Source organism: Musa acuminata, chromosome BXJ2-7, assembly GCF_036884655.1.
Source record: "Musa acuminata AAA Group cultivar baxijiao chromosome BXJ2-7, Cavendish_Baxijiao_AAA, whole genome shotgun sequence".
Classification (NCBI taxonomy): domain Eukaryota; kingdom Viridiplantae; phylum Streptophyta; class Magnoliopsida; order Zingiberales; family Musaceae; genus Musa; species Musa acuminata.
The window spans coordinates 16804471-16815000 of NC_088344.1; the positions used below are offsets into that span (position 1 = coordinate 16804471).

Consider the following 10530-nt stretch of genomic DNA (forward strand, 5'->3'; position numbering starts at 1 on the left):
TGAACTTGTATGTCTCAAACACTTGTTAATTGAACTTCTCCATTTTGTTGATGATAAAGGGGGAGAAGTATGATGTTGTGCATGATTTTATCATGATATGTTGCTTGGATTTTTAAATCCAAGAGTTCTATCAATATGGCATAATGATAAGGGGAGTTAAGGTTAACTCCGTCATCAATTGGTTGTCATCATTAAAAAGGGGAAGATTGTTAAATCTTGGATTTTGATGATAAAACCAATTAATAGTATTTATGATTTCATCTGTGTTTTGAGTGACGCAGGAAGCTTCGATCAGGGAGAGACAATTAAACTAGGAAGAATCATGTTTGGCCGGAGAAAAACATGTTAGAAGATTGGACGTCATATTGGAGGATCGGTCGACGTATCGACAGAAAGATTTCGGGCCATGGTTACGGGCATTGGGCCAAGAAGAGCAGATATTACGCCAAGGATATCGGAGTTGCGGAGGTCAACTAGTTGATTGGGCAATAGGTTGCAAGAGAGGATGATGCGCCAAAGAATCGGATGAAGAATCCGACCAATGACATGCCGAACAACATGATTCATGCTTATTAATAATTGTCTAAATCGAAGTGTATTTTATGTGTGTAGTGTCACGCCCCTCAAAATATCCATGATATTAAAATTTTCAACACAAACCAATCCAGGATCCAAACTAACATTTGAGGACACTGAAAAACATTCTATCAAATTCACATCTATAAAACCTGTGCAGTTTATAATCATATATCACGTCACCCGATAATTCACATTTATGGCAACCCAAGCCAACTTAACAAACATGAACAACATTTATAAATCCACAAGCTAAGTAATTTATACAATCAAAACTCCAACCATTTACCACAAGTTCATATCATCGTAAACTAGATTTAACATTCCGAAATTTCAAATAAGAGAGATATTCTAACACTTTTATAAAGTATTTCCATTTCGATTCATCGACAACATTTCATTACATATAAAATATGCGTATACAACAATAACATAATAACCAACAAGACTTGCCCATAATTCAGAATAGCTCTCCACTGCCTCAGCCCAATTCAAACATCTCAAAGAGTGACAAGCTGACCTGAAAGATTTATATAACAACGGAGTGAGCTAAAAATAATTCAGCAAGTAACAAAGCATATATAGCATGAGAAGGGACAGTTTCAAACAAATAAGATATCACAATGCAAGACAGAATCCAAGAGATTTAAGGATATCATCTCATTAGATACAGAATCGCAAATGTCATTTCATTCATAACATATTTGGTTCATAACAAATGGAGCATAGAGTAATTGGAGCATATCAATAACGTACGAGATGTTCCGGAACATATCAAGGAGAAATGGAACATTTCGGAATAAATCAATGGTATGTGAAGCATTTTGAAGTATATCAATGGCATAGGAAACATTTTGGAGCATATCAATACAAAATGCGAAACAGAAGCTCAGACGTCGTACCCTAGCATAGTGCATGTGAGGTTTAACTCAGTGGTGGCTCCACGCCGTGATGAGTTCTCGACTCCATCCACGGGTAGCCCTTTCCTACTCGAGCCCTCTCACCCTACCCAAGTGCTAGGTCGGCTCTGAATTTCATATCAAACAGATAGATGATGAAGTGGGATTCCAAACATAATATGGTCCATCCATTTCTGAATGACCACCAAACATAATCTAGAGCATCGTGGGCTCTAAGTACATACCCTTTACCATTTTTGACAAAGGTCCAAATAATCTCACAAACACCAGAGTACAAAAGGGTATTGTGAACAATAAATTGGGATATATCGGAAGCACATGCGGAACAACGAAATGTACATGTGCCTTTATGAAACATTACGATACAAACATGAAGTTTACATAACAGATTTAGGTATCCAAATACATATAGGAAAAGAGCATACAAGTATTCAAAGCAGTAATATAAAGCTCAATTGAATAAGAAAGCTAAAGGATATCAATTTTCAAAGGAATGAAACCAGAATATGAGAAATCGACCAAAGCTCGATTTCTGGCAGAATACAAGAGGCACATTGAACAAATGAATCAAACTATCAATCGTGCTCCAATTTTACTTAGAAAATATATCATTAGAATGATATTTCTATCTAGTTTCTAATGAAATAAATTTCATACGAATCAAGGTTTCCAACAAGGAGTTACCATAGATTTAGTAACCCAAGATCAAAGAACAAATCTCAATTTTACAGAATTCACAGGGTCGGTTTCAACAGAAAACTGGGCAGGCAAACTTACTCCGAATTCTTAAAATAAGCAATCAAAAGAAAGGTTTATGAGTCTATAGTCTGATCAATTAAGTTTTGTCTAAATCAGAGATCAATACATGAAGTTATAACCATAACAAGGTAGAAATGTCAGAATCTCAGAAGTTACACAGATTCAAATCGTTACGTCTAAACAGGAGATATATCAAATGCAAGGCTAGAACAATTCAAAGTTCCTCATATTCAAAGCAAATGTAGAGATAAAATTACAGTAAGGAAAGATCAGGACACTAGCAATAGGAAAGAATTGAAAGCTTGCAATAGGAAGGATCGGAACACTTGCATAAGGAAGATCATAATACTTGCAATAAGAAAAATTAGAACAACTACAGGAGAACGATCGGGAAACTTGCAATAGAAACGATCGAAATATTTGCAATAGAAAGGATCGAAACACTTGTAATAGAAAGGATCGAAACGCTTGCAATACAAAAGATTAGAAAGCTTACAATAGGAAGGATCGGAACACTTGCAATAGAAAGATTAGAAAGCTTGCACTAGAAAGGATCGAAACACTTGCAATAAGAAAAATTAGAACAATTACAGGAGAACGATCGGGAAACTTGCCTTTTGAAGGTTTTGATCCAAAGATTCGAAGAAGGTGTACGCTCGAATCCTTTTTCTACTTTTCCTCCGTCCCCTCCCTGTTTCGTTTTGTGCACTCGTTTTCTTTCTTTCTTCGCAACTACACCACGTGTCGAACATCGAGGCACAGTCACCTGCTCTCTCTTACTCTCATTCCTTCTTTTTCTTTCCCAAACGCAGCTACCACAGCCACCGCCGCTGCCACTACCACAATCGTAGCCCCTTCCACCGTACTACCTTCCTTCCTCCCTTCTCTCGTTCCTACTTTTTCTTTCCCAAATACAGTTGCCGCAGACGCAGCCGCCACCACCGCAGTCGCAATCACGGCCACAGCCCCCTTTTTTTTCCCTTTCCTTTCTTTCTCTTTCCCAAAAGCAGCTATTGTAGCCACCACCACTGCCACAGCTACCGCAGCCAACGTCGTAGCCGGAGTCGCAGCCACGGCCGCAATCACCACACCCGCAACCTCTTCTTCCTCCCCTGCTATGTTTCCTCTCCTTCTCTTCCAACTGCAGCTGCCGCTGCCGCAGCTGCCTCCCCTTCGCCTCTTCCTCTCTTCTTCCCTTTTCCTTTCTCTTCTTCTTCCTTTCCTTTTCTTCTTTCTCAACTGCACTGCTGCAGTCGTAGCCTCAGCCACGGCTGCAGCCTCTTCTTCCTCCCCAGCTCATCTTCCTCTCCTTCTTCTCTTCCAACTGCAGCTGCCATCGCCGCAGCCGCAGCCCCCTCTTCCCCTTCTCTTCTTCCTCTCCTTCCCTTCTTCCTTCCTCTTCGTCTTTCCCTGCCACAACTGCAGCTGCCACAGTCGCAGCCGCAGCTACTTCTTTCCCTTCTCCTCTTCTTTCTCCTTCCTTTCTTCTTCTTCTCTTCTTCACCTTCCTCCCCTTCTTCTCCCCCACGAACAGCACCTCCTTTCCTCTGTTTCCTCCTGCAGGAAACAGAGGTGCCACCACTTCACCCGCTTCTACTTCTTCTCTTCCTCTCTTCTTCCCTTGTTCCTTCCTCTTCCTCTTTCCCTGCCACAGCTGCAGCTGCCACAGCTGCAGCCGTAGCTACTTCTTTCCCTTCTCATCTTCCTTCTCCTTCCTTTCTTCTTCTTCTCTTCTTCTCCTTCCTCCCCTCCGGCGTCACACACACCCTCTCCTCTGTTTCCTCTGCAGGAAACAGAGGTATCACAACCTCTTCTCCTGCTTCCTCTTCTTCTTCTCTTCCTCTTCTTCTTCTTCTCCTCTTCGAACACCCCACACCTCTCCTCTGTTTCCACTTGCAGGAAACAGAGGTGCTGCAGCCCTAGCTGCTGCCACCTCTCGCTCCTCTCCCACTTCCCTCTCTTTTTCTTCTTTTTCTCCTTCTCTTCTTCTCCTCTTCCCTTTTCCTCCCCAACGCCACACACCTCCTCGCTACAGCCTTGCCGCAGCTATCCTCCTCTCTTCTTCTTCTTCTTCTTCCTCTCTTCTTTTCCCTCTTCTTCTTCTTTTCTTCTCTTCTCCCTCTACTTTTCTTCTTCTTCTTCTTCTTCTTCTTCTTCTTCTTCTCTTCTCCCTCTTCTTCCTCTCTTCTTCTCCCCACGCCCCACCGCTCCTCTCTCTGTTTCAAACAGAGAGCGTGGGAGGCGGTGGGATAAAACCGAAATTTTCGATTTTTTTTATTTTTTTTCATTTTGCAACTTAACAGTTTAGTCCTTGAAATTTTTATATTTACATATAGGTCCTCCAATTTACATATAAATCCTTATTAATAAATTTTTAAATGTGAGGGATATTACACTCTCCCCCGCTTAAAACAAAATTTAGTCCTCTAAATTGATCATAGCTCAATCGATGAAAAGATGAGGATTATGATTTCTTTATTTCCTCCTCCTGCTCTCAAATAATTTCATCAATACAAAACAATTACACAATTTTCCAAGAGTGGCCGAAATATTCTGCTCCTTGATCCTCAATAGATGGTAACCCGACCTTCAATCAATCTTTGAAAATACTTGTGTATCCTGCAATTAATCAAACAAGTCGTCGCTTTAGAGAATACTCGTTTTTTATGGTCACCTAATTCAACTGTCTATAATCAATACAAAGCCTCAATGTTCCCTCCATCTTTTTAACTAATACCGGAGCACCCCATGATGAAATATTAAGCAAAATAAAATTTTTATTTAATAGTCCTTGTAGTTGCTTTTCTAATTCCACTTACTCAAATGATATCTTTCTGTAGAGAGGCTTAGATATTGGGATTGTCCCAAGGACCAAATCAAAAGCAAAGTCACGTTTGGAGGTAATTCGGGCAAATCATCCTGGGATACATTAGACAAGGAGATAAATCATGTATAATACTTTCAAAATAAAAGATGGGCTGATCAAATATACAAAAAGTGATCATTTGTTATATACCAATCCATACTGGTATGATAGGAAGATAGTCAATCCATACCAAGTATAGTATCAAAACTCCAAATCTCTAGGAGAACTAAATCAGCAAAAAGTTCAAGTTCTCCAATAAAATCAGACAAAAGGACTAGATTCAAATTCGTTATCAAAGAATCTCCAATGATTGTATTTATATATATCACATAATGCAGTGGTCTAGGTTGAATACCCAAGTGATAAGCAAAATATTACGAATCAAATCGTAGACGGGACCCATGGTCAAACAAATATTTGCATTCTTTCATAAACATGCATAATACCTTTGACCACTGATTCAAAAGCTTTAGAATCATATTCAGTGATCGCAAACACTCTGACATGGGCTGATTATTTATGAGGCAGTGACTCTTTCTTCTTGTTCAAAGGGCGATCTTTTATTTTATGATCCAACTTTCCACAAGCAAAATAGACTCCAGTCACCCGAAAACACAAACTAGTTTCATAATTTAACTTGTAATTCACACATGATTGAGTCTTTTGTGGTGACTTCCCATTTCAAATCCAAATGTCTTGACCCTCTTGTTATTACTTTCTGATTCATTTCCAATCATATTTTTATTGGTAAACTTATCCTTATCATTCTTGCCACTGATCTCCAAAAATTCTTTTCATTGTTGCCATTAATGATCAGCCTCTACTTCCAATATAAGGTGGCAAAAGAAATCTTTCGATTATCAGAACAATTTTGTATATCAGATATCTTCTCTGTTTGCATCATTCGTTTTTCTACTACCAATGAAATTAGGTTCACCATGCTTTCATTGCGCTACTCTGATTTAGTATCCTCGATCAACCCTTTCATCACACTTAATTAATTAGAAAAAATGAAATAGGAGGACCAAATGTCCTCATCATCCTAGATTTCTAAAATGCATCAAAGAAAATTTCCACCAATCATTAAAGTTCACTAGACCTCAATATATTTTGCACGTCAACATATCAAATATTTCAGTGATCCTCAAACCATGCTCTGATATCACCTCCTGTCACGCCCCTCAAAATATCCATGATATTAAAATTTTCAATACAAACCAATCCAGGATCCAAACTAACATTTGAGGACACTGAAAAACATTCTATCAAATTCACATCTATAAAACCTGTGCAGTTTATAATTATATATCACGTCACCCGATAATTCACATTTATGGTAACCCAAGCCAACTTAACAAACATGAACAACATTTATAAATCCATAAGATAAGTAATTTATAATATCAAAACTCCAACCATTTACCACAAGTTCATATCATCGTAAACTAGACTTAACATTCCGAAATTTCAAATAAGAGAGATCTTCTAACACTTTTACACAGTATATCCATTTCGATTCATCAACAACATTTCATTACATACAAAATATGCTTATACAACAATAACATAATAACCAACAAGACTTGCCCATAATTCAGAATAGCTCTCCACTGCCTCAGCCCAATTCAAACATCTCAAAGAGTGACAAGCTAACCTGAAAGATTTATATAACAACGGAGTGAGCTAAAAATAGCTCAGCAAGTAACAAAGCATATATAGTACGAGAAGGGACAGTTTCAAACAAATAAGATATCACAATGCAAGACAGAATCCAAGAGATTCAAGGATATCATCTCATTAGATACAGAATCACAAATGTCATTTCATTCATAACATATTTGGTTCATAACAAATGGAGCATAGAGTAATTGGAGCATATCAATAGCATACGAGATGTTCCGGAGCATATCAATGACAAATGGAACATTTCGGAACATATCAATGGTATGTGAAGCATTTTGAAGTATATCAATGGCATAGGAAACATTTTGGAGCATATCAATACAAAATACGAAACAGAAGCTCAGATGTCGTACCCTAGCATAGTGCATATGAGGTTTAACTTAGTGGTGGGCTCCATGCCGTGATGAGTTCTTGACTCCATCCACGGGTGGCCCTTTCCTACTCGAGCCCTCTCACCCTGCCCAAGTGCTAGGTCGGCTCTGAATTTCATATCAAACAGATAGATGGTGAAGTGGGATTCCAAACATAATATGGTCCATCCATTTCTGAATGACCACCAAACATAATCTAGAGCATCGCGGGCTCTAAGCACAAACCCTTTACCATTTCTGGCAAAGGTCCAAATAATCCCATAAACACCAGAGTACAAAAGGGTATTGTGAATAATAAATTGGGATATATCGGAAGCACATGCGGAACAACGAAATGTACATGTGCCTTTATGAAACATTACGATACAAACATGAAGTTTACATAACAGATTTAGGTATCCAAATACATGTAGGACAAGAGCACACAAGTATTCAAAGCAGTAATATAAAGCTCAATTGAATAAGAAAGCTAAAGGATATCAATTTTCAAAGGAATGAAACCAGAATATGAGAAATCGACCAAAGCTCGATTTCTAGCAGAATACAAGAGGCACATTGAACAAATGAATCAAACTATCAATCGTGCTCCTATTTTACTTTGAAAATATATCATTGGAAAGATATTTCTATCTAGTTTCTGATGAAATAAATTTCGTACGAATCAAGGTTTCCAACAAGGAGTTACCATAGATTTAGTAACCTAAGATCAAAGAACAAATCTCAATTTTACAGAATTCACAGGGTCGGTTTCAACAGAAAACTGGGCAGGCAAACTTACTCCGAATTCCTAAAATAAGCTATCAAAAGAAAGGTTTATGAGTCTATATTCTGATCAAATAAGTTTTGTCTAAATCAGAGATCAATACATGAAGTTATAACCATAACAAGGTAGAAAGGCCAGAATCTCAGAAGTTACCCTGTTTCGAATCGTTACGTCTAAACAGGAGATATATCAAATGCAAGGCTAGAATAATTCAAAGTTCCTCATATTCAAAGCAAATGTAGAGATAAAATTACAGTAAGGAAAGATCAGGACACTTGCAATAGGAAAGAATTGAAAGCTTGCAATAGGAAGGATCGGAACATTTGCACAAGGAAGATCATAATACTTGCAATAAGAAAAATTAGAACAATTACAGGAGAACGATTGGGAAACTTGCAATAGAAAGAATCGAAATATTTGCAATAGAAAGGATCGAAACACTTGTAATAGAAAGGATTGAAACACTTGCAATACCAAAGATTAGAAAGCTTACAATAGGAAGGATCGGAACACTTGCAATAAAAAAGATTAGAAAGCTTGCACTATAAAGGATCGAAACACTTGCAATAAAAAAAATTAGAACAATTACAGGACAACGATCGGGAAACTTGCCTTTTGAAGGTTTCGATCCAAAGATTCGAAGAAGGTGTACGCTCGAATCCTTTTTCTACTTTTCCTCCGTCCCCTCCCTGTTTCATTTTGTGCACTCATTTTCTTTCTTTCTTCGCAACTACACCACGTGTCAAACATCGAGGCACAGTCACCTACTCTCTCTTACTCTCATTCTTTCTTTTTCTTTCCCAAACGCAGCTGCCACAGCCACCGCCACTGCCGCTGCCACAGTCGCAGCCCCTTCCACCGCACTACCTTCCTTCCTCCCTTCTCTCATTCCTACTTTTTCTTTCCCAAACATAGTTGCCGCAGACGCAGCCGCCACCACCGCAGTCGCAATCACGGCCACAGCCCACTTTTTTTTTTCCCTTTCCTTTCTTTCTCTTTCCCAAAAGCAGCTACTGCAGCCACCACCGCTGCCACAGCTACCGCAGCCAACATCGCTGCCGGAGTCGCAACCACGACCGCAGCCACCACACCCGCAGCCTCTTCTTCCTCCCCTGCTCTGTTTCCTCTCCTTCTCTTCCAGCTGCAGCTACCACTGCCGCAGCTGCCTCCCCTTCTCCTCTTCCTCTCTTCTTCCCTTTTCCTTTCTCTTCTTCTTCCTTTCCTTTTCTTCTTTCTCAGCTGCACTGCTGCAGTCGTAGCCTCAGCCACGGCTACAGCCTCTTCTTCCTCCCCTGCTTATCTTCCTCTCCTTCTTCTCTTCCAACTGTAGCTGCCATCGCCGCAGCCGCAGCCCCTTCTTCCCCTTCTCTTCTTCCTCTCCTTCCCTTCTTCCTTCCTCTTCCTCTTTCCCTGCCACAGCTACAGCTGCCACAGCCGCAGCCGCAGCTACTTCTTTCCCTTCTCCTCTTCTTTCTCCTTCCTTTCTTCTTCTTCTCTTCTTCTCCTTCCTCCCCTTCTTCTCCCCGACGAACAGCACCTCCTTTCTTCTGTTTCCTCCTACATGAAACAGAGGTGCCACCACTTCACCTACTTCTACTTCTTCTCTTCCTCTCTTCTTCCCTTCTTCCTTCCTCTTCCTCTTTCCCTGCCATAGCTGCAGCTGCCACAACCGCAGCTACTTCTTTCCCTTCTCATCTTCCTTCTCCTTCCTTTCTTCTTCTTCTCTTCTTCTCCTTCCTCCCCTCCGGCGTCACACACACCCTCTCCTCTGTTTTCTCTGTAGGAAACAGAGGTATCACAACCTCTTCTCCTGCTTCCTCTTCTTCTTCTCTTCCTCTTCTTCTTCTTCTCCTCTTCGAACGCCCCACACCTCTCCTCTATTTCCACCTGCAGGAAACAAAGGTGCTGCAGCCCTAGCTGCTGCCACCTCTCGCTCCTCTCCCACTTCCCTCTCGTTTTCTTCTTTTTCTCCTTCTCTTCTTCTCCTCTTCCCTTTTCCTCCCCAACGCCACACACCTCCTCGCTGCAGCCTTGCCGCAACTATCCTCCTCTCTTCTTCTTCTTCTTCTTCTTCTTCTTCTTCTTCTTCTCCCCCTTCTTCCTCTCTTCTTTTCCCTCTTCTTCTTCTTTTCTTCTCTTCTCCCTCTACTTCTCTTCTTCTTCTCCTTCTTCTTCTCTTCTCCCTCTTCTTACTCTCTTCTTCTCCCCACGCCCCACCGCTCCACTCTCTGAGAAACAGAGAGCGTGGGAGGCGGTGGGATAAAACCGAAATTTTTGGTTTTCTTTATTTTTTTTCTTTTTACAACTTAATAGTTTAGTCCTTGAAATTTCTATATTTACATATAGGTCCTCTAATTTACATATAAATCTTTATTAATAAATTTTCAAAAGTGAGGGATATTACATGTAGGATTAACTACGATAGTAAGACAAAAAGCAAAATGAAGTCCCGGAGTCAAGAATGAGATTTCGTTGGGAGTTCGAGGATTCGTCGGAAGTCCAGACGTTTGTCGAAAGTTCTACCAGAACTAACCGAGAAGTCCAGTAGCTTGCCAAAGAAGCTCATCGAAACTCACCAAGAAGATCATCATG

The 10530-nt window shown here is 40.1% G+C and overlaps 1 protein-coding gene across 2 annotated transcripts in view; it reads right to left on the reverse strand.

The window, feature by feature from the left end:
• Positions 1 to 877: 877 nt before the first annotated feature.
• LOC103992014 (uncharacterized) overlaps positions 878 to 10530 on the reverse strand; it is an 18028-nt gene continuing 8375 nt past the window's right edge. Inside the window, exon 6 of one of the 2 annotated variants that reach the window (XR_010488674.1) lies at positions 878 to 1096. The gene's annotated coding sequence lies outside the window, so the exon portion shown is untranslated. Of the gene's footprint in view, positions 1097 to 6567; positions 6776 to 10530 lie in introns of those variants that run through there. The other variant, XR_010488675.1, reaches the window with a different exon arrangement.